Consider the following 22235-nt stretch of genomic DNA (forward strand, 5'->3'; position numbering starts at 1 on the left):
CAATGTTTCTTTTCAGTTGCAAACTCCATTCCATACATATATATTTGGAGGTAGAAGCTCCAACACGGTTTTACAGTGAAAACTGCAGGAACTTCAAACCGGCACTAGGAAACAGACTGAGAAAGCAGAGAAAAAGTGTCTCCTGCAAACCGTTCCCTTGGTGCTAGATGAACGAACGTCTCTCCACTTGCTCAGTTCTGAGAGATAAGTGTGTGTGAAAGCCGTCCTTCACCTAGCTTGTTGGGAACACAAAGTTTCTTTTCAGTTGCAAACTCCATTCCATACATATATATGGGGAGGTACTAGCTCCAACTCGGTTTTACAGTGAAAACTGCAGGAACTTCAAACCGGCACTAGGAAACAGACTGAGAAAGCAGAGAAAAAGTGTCTCCTGCAACCCGTTCCCTTGGTGCTAGATGAACGAACGTCTCTCCACTTGCTCAGTTCTGAGAGATAAGTGTGTGTGAAAGCCGTCCTTCACCTAGCTTTTTGGGAACACAAAGTTTCTTTTCAGTTGCAAACTCCATTCCATACATATATATGGGGAGGTACTAGCTCCAACTCGGTTTGACAGTGAAAACTGCAGGAACTTCAAACCGGCACTAGGAAACAGACTGAGAAAGCAGAGAAAAGTGTCTCCTGCAACCCGTTCCCTTGGTGCTAGATGAACGAACGTCTCTCCACTTGCTCAGTTCTGAGAGATAAGTGTGTGTGAAAGCCGTCCTTCACCTAGGTTGTTGGGAACACAAAGTTTCTTTTCAGTTGCAAACTCCATTCCATACATATATAGGGGAGGTACTAGGTCCAACTCGGTTTTACAGTGAAAACTGCAGGAACTTAAAACCGGCACTAGGAAACAGTCTGAGAAAGCAGAGAAAAAGTGTCTCCTGCAACCCGTTCCCTTGGTGCTAGATGAACGAACGTCTCTCCACTTGCTCAGTTCTGAGAGATAAGTGTGTGTGAAAGCCGTCCTTCACCTAGGTTGTTGGGAACACAAAGTTTCTTTTCAGTTGCAAACTCCATTCCATACATATATAGGGGAGGTACTAGGTCCAACTCAGTTTTACAGTGAAAACTGCAGGAACTTAAAACCGGCACTAGGAAACAGTCTGAGAAAGCAGAGAAAAAGTGTCTCCTGCAACCCGTTCCCTTGGTGCTAGATGAACGAACGTCTCTCCACTTGCTCAGTTCTGAGAGATAAGTGTGTGTGAAAGCCGTCCTTCACCTAGCTTGTTGGGAACACAATGTTTCTTTTCAGTTGCAAACTCCATTCCATACATATATATTTGGAGGTAGAAGCTCCAACACGGTTTTACAGTGAAAACTGCAGGAACTTCAAAACGGCACTAGGAAACAGACTGAGAAAGCAGAGAAAAAGTGTCTCCTGCAAACCGTTCCCTTGGTGCTAGATGAACGAACGTCTCTCCACTTGCTCAGTTCTGAGAGATAAGTGTGTGTGAAAGCCGTCCTTCACCTAGCTTGTTGGGAACACAAAGTTTCTTTTCAGTTGCAAACTCCATTCCATACATATATATGGGGAGGTACTAGCTCCAACTCGGTTTTACAGTGAAAACTGCAGGAACTTCAAACCGGCACTAGGAAACAGACTGAGAAAGCAGAGAAAAAGTGTCTCCTGCAACCCGTTCCCTTGGTGCTAGATGAACGAACGTCTCTCCACTTGCTCAGTTCTGAGAGATAAGTGTGTGTGAAAGCCGTCCTTCACCTAGCTTTTTGGGAACACAAAGTTTCTTTTCAGTTGCAAACTCCATTCCATACATATATATTTGGAGGTAGAAGCTCCAACTCGGTTTTACAGTGAATACTGCAGGAACTTCAAACCGGCACTAGGAAACAGACTGAGAAAGCAGAGAAAAAGTGTCTCCTGCAACCCGTTCCCTTGGTGCTAGATGAACGAACGTCTCTCCACTTGCTCAGTTCTGAGAGATAAGTGTGTGTGAAAGCCGTCCTTCACCTAGCTTGTTGGGAACACAAAGTTTCTTTTCAGTTGCAAACTCCATTCCATACATATATATGGGGAGGTACTAGCTCCAACTCGGTTTTACAGTGAAAACTGCAGGAACTTCAAACCGGCACTAGGAAACAGACTGAGAAAGCAGAGAAAAGTGTCTCCTGCAACCCGTTCCCTTGGTGCTAGATGAACGAACGTCTCTCCACTTGCTCAGTTCTGAGAGATAAGTGTGTGTGAAAGCCGTCCTTCACCTAGGTTGTTGGGAACACAAAGTTTCTTTTCAGTTGCAAACTCCATTCCATACATATATAGGGGAGGTACTAGGTCCAACTCGGTTTTACAGTGAAAACTGCAGGAACTTAAAACCGGCACTAGGAAACAGTCTGAGAAAGCAGAGAAAAAGTGTCTCCTGCAACCCGTTCCCTTGGTGCTAGATGAACGAACGTCTCTCCACTTGCTCAGTTCTGAGAGATAAGTGTGTGTGAAAGCCGTCCTTCACCTAGCTTGTTGGGAACACAATGTTTCTTTTCAGTTGCAAACTCCATTCCATAAATATATATTTGGAGGTAGAAGCTCCAACACGGTTTTACAGTGAAAACTGCAGGAACTTCAAACCGGCACTAGGAAACAGACTGAGAAAGCAGAGAAAAAGTGTCTCCTGCAACCCGTTCCCTTGGTGCTAGATGAACGAACGTCTCTCCACTTGCTCAGTTCTGAGAGATAAGTGTGTGTGAAAGCCGTCCTTCACCTAGCTTTTTGGGAACACAAAGTTTCTTTTCAGTTGCAAACTCCATTCCATACATATATATTTGGAGGTAGAAGCTCCAACTCGGTTTTACAGTGAATACTGCAGGAACTTCAAACCGGCACTAGGAAACAGACTGAGAAAGCAGAGAAAAAGTGTCTCCTGCAACCCGTTCCCTTGGTGCTAGATGAACGAACGTCTCTCCACTTGCTCAGTTCTGAGAGATAAGTGTGTGTGAAAGCCGTCCTTCACCTAGCTTGTTGGGAACACAAAGTTTCTTTTCAGTTGCAAACTCCATTCCATACATATATATGGGGAAGTACTAGCTCCAACTCGGTTTGACAGTGAAAACTGCAGGAACTTCAAACCGGCACTAGGAAACAGACTGAGAAAGCAGAGAAAAGTGTCTCCTGCAACCCGTTCCCTTGGTGCTAGATGAACGAACGTCTCTCCACTTGCTCAGTTCTGAGAGATAAGTGTGTGTGAAAGCCGTCCTTCACCTAGCTTGTTGGGAACACAAAGTTTCTTTTCAGTTGCAAACTCCATTCCATACATATATATTTGGAGGTAGAAGCTCCAACTCGGTTTTACAGTGAAAACTGCAGGAACTTCAAACCGGCACTAGGAAACAGTCTGAGAAAGCAGAGAAAAAGTGTCTCCTGCAACCCGTTCCCTTGGTGCTAGATGAACGAACGTCTCTCCACTTGCTCAGTTCTGAGAGATAAGTGTGTGTGAAAGCCGTCCTTCACCTAGCTTGTTGGGAACACAAAGTTTCTTTTCAGTTGCAAACTCCATTCCATACATATATATTTGGAGGTAGAAGCTCCAACTCGGTTTTACAGTGAAAACTGCAGGAACTTCAAACCGGCACTAGGAAACAGTCTGAGAAAGCAGAGAAAAAGTGCCTCCTGCAACCCGTTCCCTTGGTGCTAGATGAACGAACGTCTCTCCACTTGCTCAGTTCTGAGAGATAAGTGTGTGTGAAAGCCGTCCTTCACCTAGCTTGTTGGGAACACAAAGTTTCTTTTCAGTTGCAAACTCCATTCCATACATATATATGGGGAGGTACAAGCTCCAACTCGGTTTTACAGTGAAAACTGCAGGAACTTCAAACCGGCACTAGGAAACAGACTGAGAAAGCAGAGAAAAAGTGTCTCCTGCAACCCGTTCCCTTGGTGCTAGATGAACGAACGTCTCTCCACTTGCTCAGTTCTGAGAGATAAGTGTGTGTGAAAGCCGTCCTTCACCTAGGTTGTTGGGAACACAAAGTTTCTTTTCAGTTGCAAACTCCATTCCATACATATATAGGGGAGGTACTAGGTCCAACTCGGTTTTACAGTGAAAACTGCAGGAACTTAAAACCGGCACTAGGAAACAGTCTGAGAAAGCAGAGAAAAAGTGTCTCCTGCAACCCGTTCCCTTGGTGCTAGATGAACGAACGTCTCTCCACTTGCTCAGTTCTGAGAGATAAGTGTGTGTGAAAGCCGTCCTTCACCTAGCTTGTTGGGAACACAATGTTTCTTTTCAGTTGCAAACTCCATTCCATACATATATATTTGGGGGTAGAAGCTCCAACACGGTTTTACAGTGAAAACTGCAGGAACTTCAAACCGGCACTAGGAAACAGACTGAGAAAGCAGAGAAAAAGTGTCTCCTGCAAACCGTTCCCTTGGTGCTAGATGAACGAACGTCTCTCCACTTGCTCAGTTCTGAGAGATAAGTGTGTGTTAAAGCCGTCCTTCACCTAGCTTTTTGGGAACACAAAGTTTCTTTTCAGTTGCAAACTCCATTCCATACATATATATGGGGAGGTACTAGCTCCAACTCGGTTTTACAGTGAAAACTGCAGGAACTTCAAACCGGCACTAGGAAACAGACTGAGAAAGCAGAGAAAAAGTGTCTCCTGCAACCCGTTCCCTTGGTGCTAGATGAACGAACGTCTCTCCACTTGCTCAGTTCTGAGAGATAAGTGTGTGTGAAAGCCGTCCTTCACCTAGCTTGTTGGGAACACAAAGTTTCTTTTCAGTTGCAAACTCCATTCCATACATATATATGGGGAGGTACTAGCTCCAACTCGGTTTGACAGTGAAAACTGCAGGAACTTCAAACCGGCACTAGGAAACAGACTGAGAAAGCAGAGAAAAGTGTCTCCTGCAACCCGTTCCCTTGGTGCTAGATGAACGAACGTCTCTCCACTTGCTCAGTTCTGAGAGATAAGTGTGTGTGAAAGCCGTCCTTCACCTAGGTTGTTGGGAACACAAAGTTTCTTTTCAGTTGCAAACTCCATTCCATACATATATAGGGGAGGTACTAGGTCCAACTCGGTTTTACAGTGAAAACTGCAGGAACTTAAAACCGGCACTAGGAAACAGTCTGAGAAAGCAGAGAAAAAGTGTCTCCTGCAACCCGTTCCCTTGGTGCTAGATGAACGAACGTCTCTCCACTTGCTCAGTTCTGAGAGATAAGTGTGTGTGAAAGCCGTCCTTCACCTAGCTTGTTGGGAACACAATGTTTCTTTTCAGTTGCAAACTCCATTCCATACATATATATTTGGAGGTAGAAGCTCCAACACGGTTTTACAGTGAAAACTGCAGGAACTTCAAACCGGCACTAGGAAACAGACTGAGAAAGCAGAGAAAAAGTGTCTCCTGCAAACCGTTCCCTTGGTGCTAGATGAACGAACGTCTCTCCACTTGCTCAGTTCTGAGAGATAAGTGTGTGTGAAAGCCGTCCTTCACCTAGCTTGTTGGGAACACAAAGTTTCTTTTCAGTTGCAAACTCCATTCCATACATATATATGGGGAGGTACTAGCTCCAACTCGGTTTTACAGTGAAAACTGCAGGAACTTCAAACCGGCACTAGAAAACAGACTGAGAAAGCAGAGAAAAAGTGTCTCCTGCAACCCGTTCCCTTGGTGCTAGATGAACGAACGTCTCTCCACTTGCTCAGTTCTGAGAGATAAGTGTGTGTGAAAGCCGTCCTTCACCTAGCTTTTTGGGAACACAAAGTTTCTTTTCAGTTGCAAACTCCATTCCATACATATATATTTGGAGGTAGAAGCTCCAACTCGGTTTTACAGTGAATACTGCAGGAACTTCAAACCGGCACTAGGAAACAGACTGAGAAAGCAGAGAAAAAGTGTCTCCTGCAACCCGTTCCCTTGGTGCTAGATGAACGAACGTCTCTCCACTTGCTCAGTTCTGAGAGATAAGTGTGTGTGAAAGCCGTCCTTCACCTAGCTTGTTGGGAACACAAAGTTTCTTTTCAGTTGCAAACTCCATTCCATACATATATATGGGGAGGTACTAGCTCCAACTCGGTTTGACAGTGAAAACTGCAGGAACTTCAAACCGGCACTAGGAAACAGACTGAGAAAGCAGAGAAAAGTGTCTCCTGCAACCCGTTCCCTTGGTGCTAGATGAACGAACGTCTCTCCACTTGCTCAGTTCTGAGAGATAAGTGTGTGTGAAAGCCGTCCTTCACCTAGCTTGTTGGGAACACAAAGTTTCTTTTCAGTTGCAAACTCCATTCCATACATATATATTTGGAGGTAGAAGCTCCAACTCGGTTTTACAGTGAAAACTGCAGGAACTTCAAACCGGCACTAGGAAACAGTCTGAGAAAGCAGAGAAAAAGTGTCTCCTGCAACCCGTTCCCTTGGTGCTAGATGAACGAACGTCTCTCCACTTGCTCAGTTCTGAGAGATAAGTGTGTGTGAAAGCCGTCCTTCACCTAGCTTGTTGTTAACACAAAGTTTCTTTTCAGTTGCAAACTCCATTCCATACATATATATGGGGAGGTACTAGCTCCAACTCGGTTTTACAGTGAAAACTGCAGGAACTTCAAACCGGCACTAGGAAACAGACTGAGAAAGCAGAGAAAAAGTGTCTCCTGCAACCCGTTCCCTTGGTGCTAGATGAACGAACGTCTCTCCACTTGCTCAGTTCTGAGAGATAAGTGTGTGTGAAAGCCGTCCTTCACCTAGCTTGTTGGGAACACAAAGTTTCTTTTCAGTTGCAAACTCCATTCCATACATATATATGGGGAGGTACTAGCTCCAACTCGGTTTGACAGTGAAAACTGCAGGAACTTCAAACCGGCACTAGGAAACAGACTGAGAAAGCAGAGAAAAAGTGTCTCCTGCAAACCGTTCCCTTGGTGCTAGATGAACGAACGTCTCTCCACTTGCTCAGTTCTGAGAGATAAGTGTGTGTGAAAGCCGTCCTTCACCTAGCTTGTTGGGAACACAAAGTTTCTTTTCAGTGGCAAACTCCATTCCATACATATATATTTGGAGGTAGAATCTCCAACTCGGTTTTACAGTGAAAACTGCAGGAACTTCAAACCGGCACTAGGAAACAGTCTGAGAAAGCAGAGAAAAAGTGCCTCCTGCAACCCGTTCCCTTGGTGCTAGATGAACGAACGTCTCTCCACTTGCTCAGTTCTGAGAGATAAGTGTGTGTGAAAGCCGTCCTTCACCTAGCTTGTTGGGAACACAAAGTTTCTTTTCAGTTGCAAACTCCATTCCATACATATATATTTGGAGGTAGAAGCTCCAACTCGGTTTTACAGTGAAAACTGCAGGAACTTCAAACCGGCACTAGGAAACAGTCTGAGAAAGCAGAGAAAAAGTGTCTCCTGCAACCCGTTCCCTTGGTGCTAGATGAACGAACGTCTCTCCACTTGCTCAGTTCTGAGAGATAAGTGTGTGTGAAAGCCGTCCTTCACCTAGCTTGTTGTTAACACAAAGTTTCTTTTCAGTTGCAAACTCCATTCCATACATATATATGGGGAGGTACTAGCTCCAACTCGGTTTTACAGTGAAAACTGCAGGAACTTCAAACCGGCACTAGGAAACAGACTGAGAAAGCAGAGAAAAAGTGTCTCCTGCAACCCGTTCCCTTGGTGCTAGATGAACGAACGTCTCTCCACTTGCTCAGTTCTGAGAGATAAGTGTGTGTGAAAGCCGTCCTTCACCTAGCTTGTTGGGAACACAAAGTTTCTTTTCAGTTGCAAACTCCATTCCATACATATATATGGGGAGGTACTAGCTCCAACTCGGTTTGACAGTGAAAACTGCAGGAACTTCAAACCGGCACTAGGAAACAGACTGAGAAAGCAGAGAAAAAGTGTCTCCTGCAAACCGTTCCCTTGGTGCTAGATGAACGAACGTCTCTCCACTTGCTCAGTTCTGAGAGATAAGTGTGTGTGAAAGCCGTCCTTCACCTAGCTTGTTGGGAACACAAAGTTTCTTTTCAGTGGCAAACTCCATTCCATACATATATATTTGGAGGTAGAATCTCCAACTCGGTTTTACAGTGAAAACTGCAGGAACTTCAAACCGGCACTAGGAAACAGTCTGAGAAAGCAGAGAAAAAGTGCCTCCTGCAACCCGTTCCCTTGGTGCTAGATGAACGAACGTCTCTCCACTTGCTCAGTTCTGAGAGAAAAGTGTGTGTGAAAGCCGTACTTCACCTAGCTTGTTGGGAACACAAAGTTTCTTTTCAGTTCCAAACTCCATTCCATACATATATATGGGGAGGTACAAGCTCCAACTCGGTTTTAAAGTGAAAACTGCAGGAACTTCAAACCGGCACTAGGAAACAGACTGAGAAAGCAGAGAAAAAGTGTCTCCTGCAACCCGTTCCCTTGGTGCTAGATGAACGAACGTCTCTCCACTTGCTCAGTTCTGAGAGAAAAGTGTGTGTGAAAGCCGTCCTTCACCTAGCTTGTTGGGAACACAAAGTTTCTTTTCAGTTGCAAACTCCATTCCATACATATATATTTGGAGGTAGAAGCTCCAACTCGGTTTTACAGTGAAAACTGCAGGAACTTCAAAACGGCACTAGGAAACAGTCTGAGAAAGCAGAGAAAAAGTGCCTCCTGCAACCCGTTCCCTTGGTGCTAGATGAACGAACGTCTCTCCACTTGCTCAGTTCTGAGAGATAAGTGTGTGTGAAAGCCGTCCTTCACATAGCTTGTTGGGAACACAAAGTTTCTTTTCAGTTGCAAACTCCATTCCATACATATATATGGGGAGGTACAAGCTCCAACTCGGTTTTACAGTGAAAACTGCAGGAACTTCAAACCGGCACTAGGAAACAGACTGAGAAAGCAGAGAAAAAGTGTCTCCTGCAAACCGTTCCCTTGGTGCTAGATGAACGAACGTCTCTCCACTTGCTCAGTTCTGAGAGATAAGTGTGTGTGAAAGCCGTCCTTCACCTAGCTTGTTGGGAACACAAAGTTTCTTTTCAGTTGCAAACTCCATTCCATACATATATATGGGGAGGTACTAGCTCCAACTCGGTTTTACAGTGAAAACTGCAGGAACTTCAAACCGGCACTAGGAAACAGACTGAGAAAGCAGAGAAAAAGTGTCTCCTGCAACCCGTTCCCTTGGTGCTAGATGAACGAACGTCTCTCCACTTGCTCAGTTCTGAGAGATAAGTGTGTGTGAAAGCCGTCCTTCACCTAGCTTTTTGGGAACACAAAGTTTCTTTTCAGTTGCAAACTCCATTCCATACATATATATTTGGAGGTAGAAGCTCCAACTCGGTTTTACAGTGAATACTGCAGGAACTTCAAACCGGCACTAGGAAACAGACTGAGAAAGCAGAGAAAAAGTGTCTCCTGCAACCCGTTCCCTTGGTGCTAGATGAACGAACGTCTCTCCACTTGCTCAGTTCTGAGAGATAAGTGTGTGTGAAAGCCGTCCTTCACCTAGCTTGTTGGGAACACAAAGTTTCTTTTCAGTTGCAAACTCCATTCCATACATATATATGGGGAGGTACTAGCTCCAACTCGGTTTGACAGTGAAAACTGCAGGAACTTCAAACCGGCACTAGGAAACAGACTGAGAAAGCAGAGAAAAGTGTCTCCTGCAACCCGTTCCCTTGGTGCTAGATGAACGAACGTCTCTCCACTTGCTCAGTTCTGAGAGATAAGTGTGTGTGAAAGCCGTCCTTCACCTAGCTTGTTGGGAACACAAAGTTTCTTTTCAGTTGCAAACTCCATTCCATACATATATATTTGGAGGTAGAAGCTCCAACTCGGTTTTACAGTGAAAACTGCAGGAACTTCAAACCGGCACTAGGAAACAGTCTGAGAAAGCAGAGAAAAAGTGTCTCCTGCAACCCGTTCCCTTGGTGCTAGATGAACGAACGTCTCTCCACTTGCTCAGTTCTGAGAGATAAGTGTGTGTGAAAGCCGTCCTTCACCTAGCTTGTTGTTAACACAAAGTTTCTTTTCAGTTGCAAACTCCATTCCATACATATATATGGGGAGGTACTAGCTCCAACTCTGTTTTACAGTGAAAACTGCAGGAACTTCAAACCGGCACTAGGAAACAGACTGAGAAAGCAGAGAAAAAGTGTCTCCTGCAACCCGTTCCCTTGGTGCTAGATGAACGAACGTCTCTCCACTTGCTCAGTTCTGAGAGATAAGTGTGTGTGAAAGCCGTCCTTCACCTAGCTTGTTGTTAACACAAAGTTTCTTTTCAGTTGCAAACTCCATTCCATACATATATATGGGGAGGTACTAGCTCCAACTCGGTTTGACAGTGAAAACTGCAGGAACTTCAAACCGGCACTAGGAAACAGACTGAGAAAGCAGAGAAAAAGTGTCTCCTGCAACCCGTTCCCTTGGTGCTAGATGAACGAACGTCTCTCCACTTGCTCAGTTCTGAGAGATAAGTGTGTGTGAAAGCCGTCCTTCACCTAGCTTGTTGGGAACACAAAGTTTCTTTTCAGTTGCAAACTCCATTCCATACATATATATTTGGAGGTAGAATCTCCAACTCGGTTTTACAGTGAAAACTGCAGGAACTTCAAACCGGCACTAGGAAACAGTCTGAGAAAGCAGAGAAAAAGTGCCTCCTGCAACCCGTTCCCTTGGTGCTAGATGAACGAACGTCTCTCCACTTGCTCAGTTCTGAGAGAAAAGTGTGTGTGAAAGCCGTCCTTCACCTAGCTTGTTAGGAACACAAAGTTTCTTTTCAGTTGCAAACTCCATTCCATACATATATATGGGGAGGTACAAGCTCCAACTCGGTTTTAAAGTGAAAACTGCAGGAACTTCAAACCGGCACTAGGAAACAGACTGAGAAAGCAGAGAAAAAGTGTCTCCTGCAACCCGTTCCCTTGGTGCTAGATGAACGAACGTCTCTCCACTTGCTCAGTTCTGAGAGAAAAGTGTGTGTGAAAGCCGTCCTTCACCTAGCTTGTTGGGAACACAAAGTTTCTTTTCAGTTGCAAACTCCATTCCATACATATATATTTGCAGGTAGAAGCTCCAACTCGGTTTTACAGTGAAAACTGCAGGAACTTCAAAACGGCACTAGGAAACAGTCTGAGAAAGCAGAGAAAAAGTGTCTCCTGCAACCCGTTCCCTTGGTGCTAGATGAACGAACGTCTCTCCACTTGCTCAGTTCTGAGAGATAAGTGTGTGTGAAAGCCGTCCTTCACCTAGCTTTTTGGGAACACAAAGTTTCTTTTCAGTTGCAAACTCCATTCCATACATATATATTTGGAGGTAGAAGCTCCAACTCGGTTTTACAGTGAATACTGCAGGAACTTCAAACCGGCACTAGGAAACAGACTGAGAAAGCAGAGAAAAAGTGTCTCCTGCAACCCGTTCCCTTGGTGCTAGATGAACGAACGTCTCTCCACTTGCTCAGTTCTGAGAGATAAGTGTGTGTGAAAGCCGTCCTTCACCTAGCTTGTTGGGAACACAAAGTTTCTTTTCAGTTGCAAACTCCATTCCATACATATATATGGGGAGGTACTAGCTCCAACTCGGTTTGACAGTGAAAACTGCAGGAACTTCAAACCGGCACTAGGAAACAGACTGAGAAAGCAGAGAAAAGTGTCTCCTGCAACCCGTTCCCTTGGTGCTAGATGAACGAACGTCTCTCCACTTGCTCAGTTCTGAGAGATAAGTGTGTGTGAAAGCCGTCCTTCACCTAGCTTGTTGGGAACACAAAGTTTCTTTTCAGTTGCAAACTCCATTCCATACATATATATTTGGAGGTAGAAGCTCCAACTCGGTTTTACAGTGAAAACTGCAGGAACTTCAAACCGGCACTAGGAAACAGTCTGAGAAAGCAGAGAAAAAGTGTCTCCTGCAACCCGTTCCCTTGGTGCTAGATGAACGAACGTCTCTCCACTTGCTCAGTTCTGAGAGATAAGTGTGTGTGAAAGCCGTCCTTCACCTAGCTTGTTGTTAACACAAAGTTTCTTTTCAGTTGCAAACTCCATTCCATACATATATATGGGGAGGTACTAGCTCCAACTCTGTTTTACAGTGAAAACTGCAGGAACTTCAAACCGGCACTAGGAAACAGACTGAGAAAGCAGAGAAAAAGTGTCTCCTGCAACCCGTTCCCTTGGTGCTAGATGAACGAACGTCTCTCCACTTGCTCAGTTCTGAGAGATAAGTGTGTGTGAAAGCCGTCCTTCACCTAGCTTGTTGTTAACACAAAGTTTCTTTTCAGTTGCAAACTCCATTCCATACATATATATGGGGAGGTACTAGCTCCAACTCGGTTTGACAGTGAAAACTGCAGGAACTTCAAACCGGCACTAGGAAACAGACTGAGAAAGCAGAGAAAAAGTGTCTCCTGCAACCCGTTCCCTTGGTGCTAGATGAACGAACGTCTCTCCACTTGCTCAGTTCTGAGAGATAAGTGTGTGTGAAAGCCGTCCTTCACCTAGCTTGTTGGGAACACAAAGTTTCTTTTCAGTTGCAAACTCCATTCCATACATATATATTTGGAGGTAGAATCTCCAACTCGGTTTTACAGTGAAAACTGCAGGAACTTCAAACCGGCACTAGGAAACAGTCTGAGAAAGCAGAGAAAAAGTGCCTCCTGCAACCCGTTCCCTTGGTGCTAGATGAACGAACGTCTCTCCACTTGCTCAGTTCTGAGAGAAAAGTGTGTGTGAAAGCCGTCCTTCACCTAGCTTGTTGGGAACACAAAGTTTCTTTTCAGTTGCAAACTCCATTCCATACATATATATGGGGAGGTACAAGCTCCAACTCGGTTTTAAAGTGAAAACTGCAGGAACTTCAAACCGGCACTAGGAAACAGACTGAGAAAGCAGAGAAAAAGTGTCTCCTGCAACCCGTTCCCTTGGTGCTAGATGAACGAACGTCTCTCCACTTGCTCAGTTCTGAGAGAAAAGTGTGTGTGAAAGCCGTCCTTCACCTAGCTTGTTGGGAACACAAAGTTTCTTTTCAGTTGCAAACTCCATTCCATACATATATATTTGGAGGTAGAAGCTCCAACTCGGTTTTACAGTGAAAACTGCAGGAACTTCAAAACGGCACTAGGAAACAGTCTGAGAAAGCAGAGAAAAAGTGCCTCCTGCAAACCGTTCCCTTGGTGCTAGATGAACGAACGTCTCTCCACTTGCTCAGTTCTGAGAGATAAGTGTGTGTGAAAGCCGTCCTTCACCTAGCTTGTTGGGAACACAAAGTTTCTTTTCAGTTGCAAACTCCATTCCATACATATATATGGGGAGGTACAAGCTCCAACTCGGTTTTACAGTGAAAACTGCAGGAACTTCAAACCGGCACTAGGAAACAGACTGAGAAAGCAGAGAAAAAGTGTCTCCTGCAACCCGTTCCCTTGGTGCTAGATGAACGAACGTCTCTCCACTTGCTCAGTTCTGAGAGATAAGTGTGTGTGAAAGCCGTCCTTCACCTAGGTTGTTGGGAACACAAAGTTTCTTTTCAGTTGCAAACTCCATTCCATACATATATAGGGGAGGTACTAGGTCCAACTCGGTTTTACAGTGAAAACTGCAGGAACTTAAACCGGCACTAGGAAACAGTCTGAGAAAGCAGAGAAAAAGTGTCTCCTGCAACCCGTTCCCTTGGTGCTAGATGAACGAACGTCTCTCCACTTGCTCAGTTCTGAGAGATAAGTGTGTGTGAAAGCCGTCCTTCACCTAGCTTGTTGGGAACACAATGTTTCTTTTCAGTTGCAAACTCCATTCCATACATATATATTTGGAGGTAGAAGCTCCAACACGGTTTTACAGTGAAAACTGCAGGAACTTCAAACCGGCACTAGGAAACAGACTGAGAAAGCAGAGAAAAAGTGTCTCCTGCAACCCGTTCCCTTGGTGCTAGATGAACGAACGTCTCTCCACTTGCTCAGTTCTGAGAGATAAGTGTGTGTGAAAGCCGTTCTTCACCTAGCTTTTTGGGAACACAAAGATTCTTTTCAGTTGCAAACTCCATTCCAAACATATATATTTGGAGGTAGAAGCTCCAACTCGGTTTTACAGTGAATACTGCAGGAACTTCAAACCGGCACTAGGAAACAAACTGAGAAAGCAGAGAAAAAGTGTCTCCTGCAACCCGTTCCCTTGGTGCTAGATGAACGAACGTCTCTCCACTTGCTCAGTTCTGAGAGATAAGTCTGTGTGAAAGCCGTCCTTCACCTAGCTTGTTGGGAACACAAAGTTTCTTTTCAGTTGCAAACTCCATTCCATACATATATATGGGGAGGTACTAGCTCCAACTCGGTTTGACAGTGAAAACTGCAGGAACTTCAAACCGGCACTAGGAAACAGACTGAGAAAGCAGAGAAAAGTGTCTCCTGCAACCCGTTCCCTTGGTGCTAGATGAACGAACGTCTCTCCACTTGCTCAGTTCTGAGAGATAAGTGTGTGTGAAAACCGTCCTTCACCTAGCTTGTTGGGAACACAAAGTTTCTTTTCAGTTGCAAACTCCATTCCATACATATATATTTGGAGGTAGAAGCTCCAACTCGGTTTTACAGTGAAAACTGCAGGAACTTCAAACCGGCACTAGGAAACAGTCTGAGAAAGCAGAGAAAAAGTGTCTCCTGCAACCCGTTCCCTTGGTGCTAGATGAACGAACGTCTCTCCACTTGCTCAGTTCTGAGAGATAAGTGTGTGTGAAAGCCGTCCTTCACCTAGCTTGTTGTTAACACAAAGTTTCTTTTCAGTTGCAAACTCCATTCCATACATATATATGGGGAGGTAGTAGCTCCAACTCGGTTTTACAGTGAAAACTGCAGGAACTTCAAACCGGCACTAGGAAACAGACTGAGAAAGCAGAGAAAAAGTGTCTCCTGCAACCCGTTCCCTTGGTGCTAGATGAACGAACGTCTCTCCACTTGCTCAGTTCTGAGAGATAAGTGTGTGTGAAAGCCGTCCTTCACCTAGCTTGTTGGGAACACAAAGTTTCTTTTAAGTTGCAAACTCCATTCCATACATATATATGGGGAGGTACTAGCTCCAACTCGGTTTGACAGTGAAAACTGCAGGAACTTCAAACCGGCACTAGGAAACAGACTGAGAAAGCAGAGAAAAAGTGTCTCCTGCAACCCGTTCCCTTGGTGCTAGATGAACGAACGTCTCTCCACTTGCTCAGTTCTGAGAGATAAGTGTGTGTGAAAGCCGTCCTTCACCTAGCTTGTTGGGAACACAAAGTTTCTTTTCAGTTGCAAACTCCATTCCATACATATATATTTGGAGGTAGAATCTCCAACTCGGTTTTACAGTGAAAACTGCAGGAACTTCAAACCGGCACTAGGAAACAGTCTGAGAAAGCAGAGAAAAAGTGCCTCCTGCAACCCGTTCCCTTGGTGCTAGATGAACGAACGTCTCTCCACTTGCTCAGTTCTGAGAGAAAAGTGTGTGTGAAAGCCGTCCTTCACCTAGCTTGTTGGGAACACAAAGTTTCTTTTCAGTTGCAAACTCCATTCCATACATATATATGGGGAGGTACAAGCTCCAACTCGGTTTTAAAGTGAAAACTGCAGGAACTTCAAACCGGCACTAGGAAACAGACTGAGAAAGCAGAGAAAAAGTGTCTCCTGCAACCCGTTCCCTTGGTGCTAGATGAACGAACGTCTCTCCACTTGCTCAGTTCTGAGAGATAAGTGTGTGTGAAAGCCGTCCTTCACCTAGCTTGTTGGGAACACAAAGTTTCTTTTCAGTTGCAAACTCCATTCCATACATATATATATGGAGGTACAAGCTCCAACTCGGTTTTACAGTGAAAACTGCAGGAACTTCAAACCGGCACTAGGAAACAGACTGAGAAAGCAGAGAAAAAGTGTCTCCTGCAACACGTTCCCTTGGTGCTAGATGAACGAACGTCTCTCCACTTGCTCAGTTCTGAGAGATAAGTGTGTGTGAAAGCCGTCCTTCACCTAGCTTGTTGGGAACACAAAGTTTCTTTTCAGTTGCAAACTCCATTCCATACATATATATGGGGAGGTACTAGCTCCAACTCGGTTTGACAGTGAAAACTGCAGGAACTTCAAACCGGCACTAGGAAACACACTGAGAAAGCAGAGAAAAAGTGTCTCCTGCAACCCGTTCCCTTGGTGCTAGATGAACGAACGTCTCTCCACTTGCTCAGTTCTGAGAGATAAGTGTGTGTGAAAGCCGTCCTTCACCTAGCTTGTTGGGAACACAAAGTTTCTTTTCAGTTGCAAACTCCATTCCATACATATATATGGGGAGGTACTAGGTCCAACTCGGTTTTACAGTGAAAACTGCAGGAACTTCAAACCGGCACTAGGAAACAGACTGAGAAAGCAGAGAAAAAGTGTCTCCTGCAACCCGTTCCCTTGGTGCTAGATGAACGAACGTCTCTCCACTTGCTCAGTTCTGAGAGATAAGTGTGTGTGAAAGCCGTCCTTCACCTAGCTTTTTGGGAACACAAAGTTTCTTTTCAGTTGCAAACTCCATTCCATACATATATATTTGGAGGTAGAAGCTCCAAATCGATTTTACAGTGAAAACTGCAGGAACTTCAAACCGGCACTAGGAAACAGTCTGAGAAAGCAGAGAAAAAGTGTCTCCTGCAACCCGTTCCCTTGGTGCTAGATGAACGAACGTCTCTCCACTTGCTCAGTTCTGAGAGATAAGTGTGTGTGAAAGCCGTCCTTCACCTAGCTTGTTGGGAACACAAAGTTTCTTTTCAGTTGCAAACTCCATTCCATACATATATATTTGGAGGTAGAAGCTCCAACTCGGTTTTACAGTGAAAACTGCAGGAACTTCAAACCGGCACTAGGAAACAGTCTGAGAAAGCAGAGAAAAAGTGTCTCCTGCAACCCGTTCCCTTGGTGCTAGATGAACGAACGTCTCTCCACTTGCTCAGTTCTGAGAGATAAGTGTGTGTGAAAGCCGTCCTTCACCTAGCTTGTTGTTAACACAAAGTTTCTTTTCAGTTGCAAACTCCATTCCATACATATATATGGGGAGGTACTAGCTCCAACTCGGTTTTACAGTGAAAACTGCAGGAACTTCAAACCGGCACTAGGAAACAGACTGAGAAAGCAGAGAAAAAGTGTCTCCTGCAACCCGTTCCCTTGGTGCTAGATGAACGAACGTCTCTCCACTTGCTCAGTTCTGAGAGATAAGTTTGTGTGAAAGCCATCCTTCACCTAGCTTGTTGGGAACACAAAGTTTCTTTTCAGTTGCAAACTCCATTCCATACATATATATGGGGAGGTACTAGCTCCAACTCGGTTTGACAGTGAAAACTGCAGGAACTTCAAACCGGCACTAGGAAACAGACTGAGAAAGCAGAGAAAAAGTGTCTCCTGCAACCCGTTCCCTTGGTGCTAGATGAACGAACGTCTCTCCACTTGCTCAGTTCTGAGAGATAAGTGTGTGTGAAAGCCGTCCTTCACATAGCTTGTTGGGAACACAAAGTTTCTTTTCAGTTGCAATCTCCATTCCATACATATATATTTGGAGGTAGAAGCTCCAACTCGGTTTTACAGTGAAAACTGCAGGAACTTCAAACCTGCACTAGGAAACAGTCTGAGAAAGCAGAGAAAAAGTGCCTCCTGCAACCCGTTCCCTTGGTGCTAGATGAACGAACGTCTCTCCACTTGCTCAGTTCTGAGAGAAAAGTGTGTGTGAAAGCCGTCCTTCACCTAGCTTGTTGGGAACACAAAGTTTCTTTTCAGTTGCAAACTCCATTCCATACATATATATGGGGAGGTACAAGCTCCAACTCGGTTTTAAAGTGAAAACTGCAGGAACTTCAAACCGGCACTAGGAAACAGACTGAGAAAGCAGAGAAAAATTGTCTCCTGCAACCCGTTCCCTTGGTGCTAGATGAACGAACGTCTCTCCACTTGCTCAGTTCTGAGAGATAAGTGTGTGTGAAAGCCGTCCTTCACCTAGCTTGTTGGGAACACAAAGTTTCTTTTCAGTTGCAAACTCCATTCCATACATATATATGGGGAGGTACAAGCTCCAACTCGGTTTTACAGTGAAAACTGCAGGAACTTCAAACCGGCACTAGGAAACAGACTGAGAAAGCAGAGAAAAAGTGTCTCCTGCAACCCGTTCCCTTGGTGCTAGATGAACGAACGTCTCTCCACTTGCTCAGTTCTGAGAGATAAGTGTGTGTGAAAGCCGTCCTTCACCTAGCTTGTTGGGAACACAAAGTTTCTTTTCAGTTGCAAACTCCATTCCATACATATATATGGGGAGGTACAAGCTCCAACACGGTTTGACAGTGAAAACTGCAGGAACTTCAAACCGGCACTAGGAAACACACTGAGAAAGCAGAGAAAAAGTGTCTCCTGCAACCCGTTCCCTTGGTGCTAGATGAACGAACGTCTCTCCACTTGCTCAGTTCTGAGAGATAAGTGTGTGTGAAAGCCGTCCTTCACCTAGCTTGTTGGGAACACAAAGTTTCTTTTCAGTTGCAAACTCCATTCCATACATATATATGGGGAGGTACAAGCTCCAACACGGTTTTACAGTGAAAACTGCAGGAACTTCAAACCGGCACTAGGAAACAGACTGAGAAAGCAGAGAAAAAGTGTCTCCTGCAACCCGTTCCCTTGGTGCTAGATGAATGAACGTCTCTCCACTTGCTCAGTTCTGAGAGATAAGTGTGTGTGAAAGCCGTCCTTCACCTAGCTTGTTGGGAACACAAAGTTTCTTTTCAGTTGCAAACTCCATTCCATACATATATATGGGGAGGTACTAGCTCCAACTCGGTTTGACAGTGAAAACTGCAGGAACTTCAAACCGGCACTAGGAAACACACTGAGAAAGCAGAGAAAAAGTGTCTCCTGCAACCCGTTCCCTTGGTGCTAGATGAACGAACGTCTCTCCACTTGCTCAGTTCTGAGAGATAAGTGTGTGTGAAAGCCGTCCTTCACCTAGCTTGTTGGGAACACAAAGTTTCTTTTCAGTTGCAAACTCCATTCCATACATATATATGGGGAGGTACTAGCTCCAACTCGGTTTTACAGTGAAAACTGCAGGAACATCAAACCGGCACTAGGAAACAGACTGAGAAAGCAGAGAAAAAGTGTCTCCTGCAACCCGTTCCCTTGGTGCTAGATGAACGAACGTCTCTCCACTTGCTCAGTTCTGAGAGATAAGTGTGTGTGAAAGCCGTCCTTCACCTAGCTTTTTGGGAACACAAAGTTTCTTTTCAGTTGCAAACTCCATTCCATACATATATATTTGGAGGTAGAAGCTCCAACTCGGTTTTACAGTGAAAACTGCAGGAACTTCAAACCGGCACTAGGAAACAGTCTGAGAAAGCAGAGAAAAAGTGTCTCCTGCAACCCGTTCCCTTGGTGCTAGATGAACGAACGTCTCTCCACTTGCTCAGTTCTGAGAGATAAGTGTGTGTGAAAGCCGTCCTTCACCTAGCTTGTTGTTAACACAAAGTTTCTTTTCAGTTGCAAACTCCATTCCATACATATATATGGGGAGGTACAAGCTCCAACTCGGTTTTACAGTGAAAACTGCAGGAACTTCAAACCGGCACTAGGAAACAGACTGAGAAAGCAGAGAAATAGTGTCTCCTGCAACCCGTTCCCTTGGTGCTAGATGAACGAACGTCTCTCCACTTGCTCAGTTCTGAGAGATAAGTGTGTGTGAAAGCCGTCCTTCACCTAGCTTGTTGGGAACACAAAGTTTCTTTTCAGTTGCAAACTCCATTCCATACATATATATGGGGAGGTACTAGCTCCAACTCGGTTTTACAGTGAAAACTGCAGGAACTTCAAACCGGCACTAGGAAACAGACTGAGGAAGCAGAGAAAAAGTGTCTCCTGCAACCCGTTCCCTTGGTGCTAGATGAACGAAAGTCTCTCCACTAGCTCATTTCTGAGAGATAAGTGTGTGTGAAAGCCCTCCTTCACCTAGCTTGTTGGGAACACAAAGTTTCTTTTCAGTTGCAAACTCCATTCCATACATATATATGGGGAGGTACTAGCTCCAACTCGGTTTTACAGTGAAAACTGCAGGAACTTCAAACCGGCACTAGGAAACAGACTGAGAAAGCAGAGAAAAAGTGTCTCCTGCAACCCGTTCCCTTGGTGCTAGATGAACGAACGTCTCTCCACTTGCTCAGTTCTGAGAGATAAGTGTGTGTGAAAGCCGTCCTTCACCTAGCTTGTTGGGAACACAAAGTTTCTTTTCAGTTGCAAACTCCATTCCATACATATATATGGGGAAGTACTAGCTCCAACTCGGTTTGACAGTGAAAACTGCAGGAACTTCAAACCGGCACTAGGAAACAGACTGAGAAAGCAGAGAAAAAGTGTCTCCTGCAACCCGTTCCCTTGGTGCTAGATGAACGAACGTCTCTCCACTTGCTCAGTTCTGAGAGATAAGTGTGTGTGAAAGCCGTCCTTCACCTAGCTTGTTGGGAACACAAAGTTTCTTTTCAGTTGCAAACTCCATTCCATACATATATATGGGGAGGTACTAGCTCCAACTCGGTTTTACAGTGAAAACTGCAGGAACTTCAAACCGGCACTAGGAAACAGACTGAGAAAGCAGAGAAAATGTGTCTCCTGCAACCCGTTCCCTTGGTGCTAGATGAACGAACGTCTCTCCACTTGCTCAGTTCTGAGAGATAAGTGTGTGTGAAAGCCGTCCTTCACCTAGCTTGTTGGGAACACAAAGTTTCTTTTCAGTTGCAAACTCCATTCCATACATATATATGGGGAGGTACTAGCTCCAACTCGGTTTTACAGTGAAAACTGCAGGAACTTCAAACCGGCACTAGGAAACAGACTGAGAAAGCAGAGAAAATGTGTCTCCTGCAACCCGTTCCCTTGGTGCTAGATGAACGAACGTCTCTCCACTTGCTCAGTTCTGAGAGATAAGTGTGTGTGAAAGCCGTCCTTCACCTAGCTTGTTGGGAACACAAAGTTTCTTTTCAGTTGCAAACTCCATTCCATACATATATATGGGGAGGTACTAGCTCCAACTCGGTTTTACAGTGAAAACTGCAGGAACTTCAAACCGGCACTAGGAAACAGACTGAGAAAGCAGAGAAATAGTGTCTCCTGCAACCCGTTCCCTTGGTGCTAGATGAACGAACGTCTCTCCACTTGCTCAGTTCTGAGAGATAAGTGTGTGTGAAAGCCGTCCTTCACCTAGCTTGTTGGGAACACAAAGTTTCTTTTCAGTTGCAAACTCCATTCCATACATATATATGGGGAGGTACTAGCTCCAACTCGGTTTTACAGTGAAAACTGCAGGAACTTCAAACCGGCACTAGGAAACAGACTGAGGAAGCAGAGAAAAAGTGTCTCCTGCAACCCGTTCCCTTGGTGCTAGATGAACGAAAGTCTCTCCACTAGCTCATTTCTGAGAGATAAGTGTGTGTGAAAGCCCTCCTTCACCTAGCTTGTTGGGAACACAAAGTTTCTTTTCAGTTGCAAACTCCATTCCATACATATATATGGGGAGGTACTAGCTCCAACTCGGTTTTACAGTGAAAACTGCAGGAACTTCAAACCGGCACTAGGAAACAGACTGAGAAAGCAGAGAAAAAGTGTCTCCTGCAACCCGTTCCCTTGGTGCTAGATGAACGAACGTCTCTCCACTTGCTCAGTTCTGAGAGATAAGTGTGTGTGAAAGCCGTCCTTCACCTAGCTTGTTGGGAACACAAAGTTTCTTTTCAGTTGCAAACTCCATTCCATACATATATATGGGGAAGTACTAGCTCCAACTCGGTTTGACAGTGAAAACTGCAGGAACTTCAAACCGGCACTAGGAAACAGACTGAGAAAGCAGAGAAAAAGTGTCTCCTGCAACCCGTTCCCTTGGTGCTAGATGAACGAACGTCTCTCCACTTGCTCAGTTCTGAGAGATAAGTGTGTGTGAAAGCCGTCCTTCACCTAGCTTGTTGGGAACACAAAGTTTCTTTTCAGTTGCAAACTCCATTCCATACATATATATGGGGAGGTACTAGCTCCAACTCGGTTTTACAGTGAAAACTGCAGGAACTTCAAACCGGCACTAGGAAACAGACTGAGAAAGCAGAGAAAATGTGTCTCCTGCAACCCGTTCCCTTGGTGCTAGATGAACGAACGTCTCTCCACTTGCTCAGTTCTGAGAGATAAGTGTGTGTGAAAGCCGTCCTTCACCTAGCTTGTTGGGAACACAAAGTTTCTTTTCAGTTGCAAACTCCATTCCATACATATATATGGGGAGGTACTACCTCCAACTCGGTTTGACAGTGAAAACTGCAGG

Source organism: Camelus dromedarius, unplaced genomic scaffold, assembly GCF_036321535.1.
Source record: "Camelus dromedarius isolate mCamDro1 unplaced genomic scaffold, mCamDro1.pat HAP1_SCAFFOLD_43, whole genome shotgun sequence".
Lineage (NCBI taxonomy): Eukaryota > Metazoa > Chordata > Mammalia > Artiodactyla > Camelidae > Camelus > Camelus dromedarius.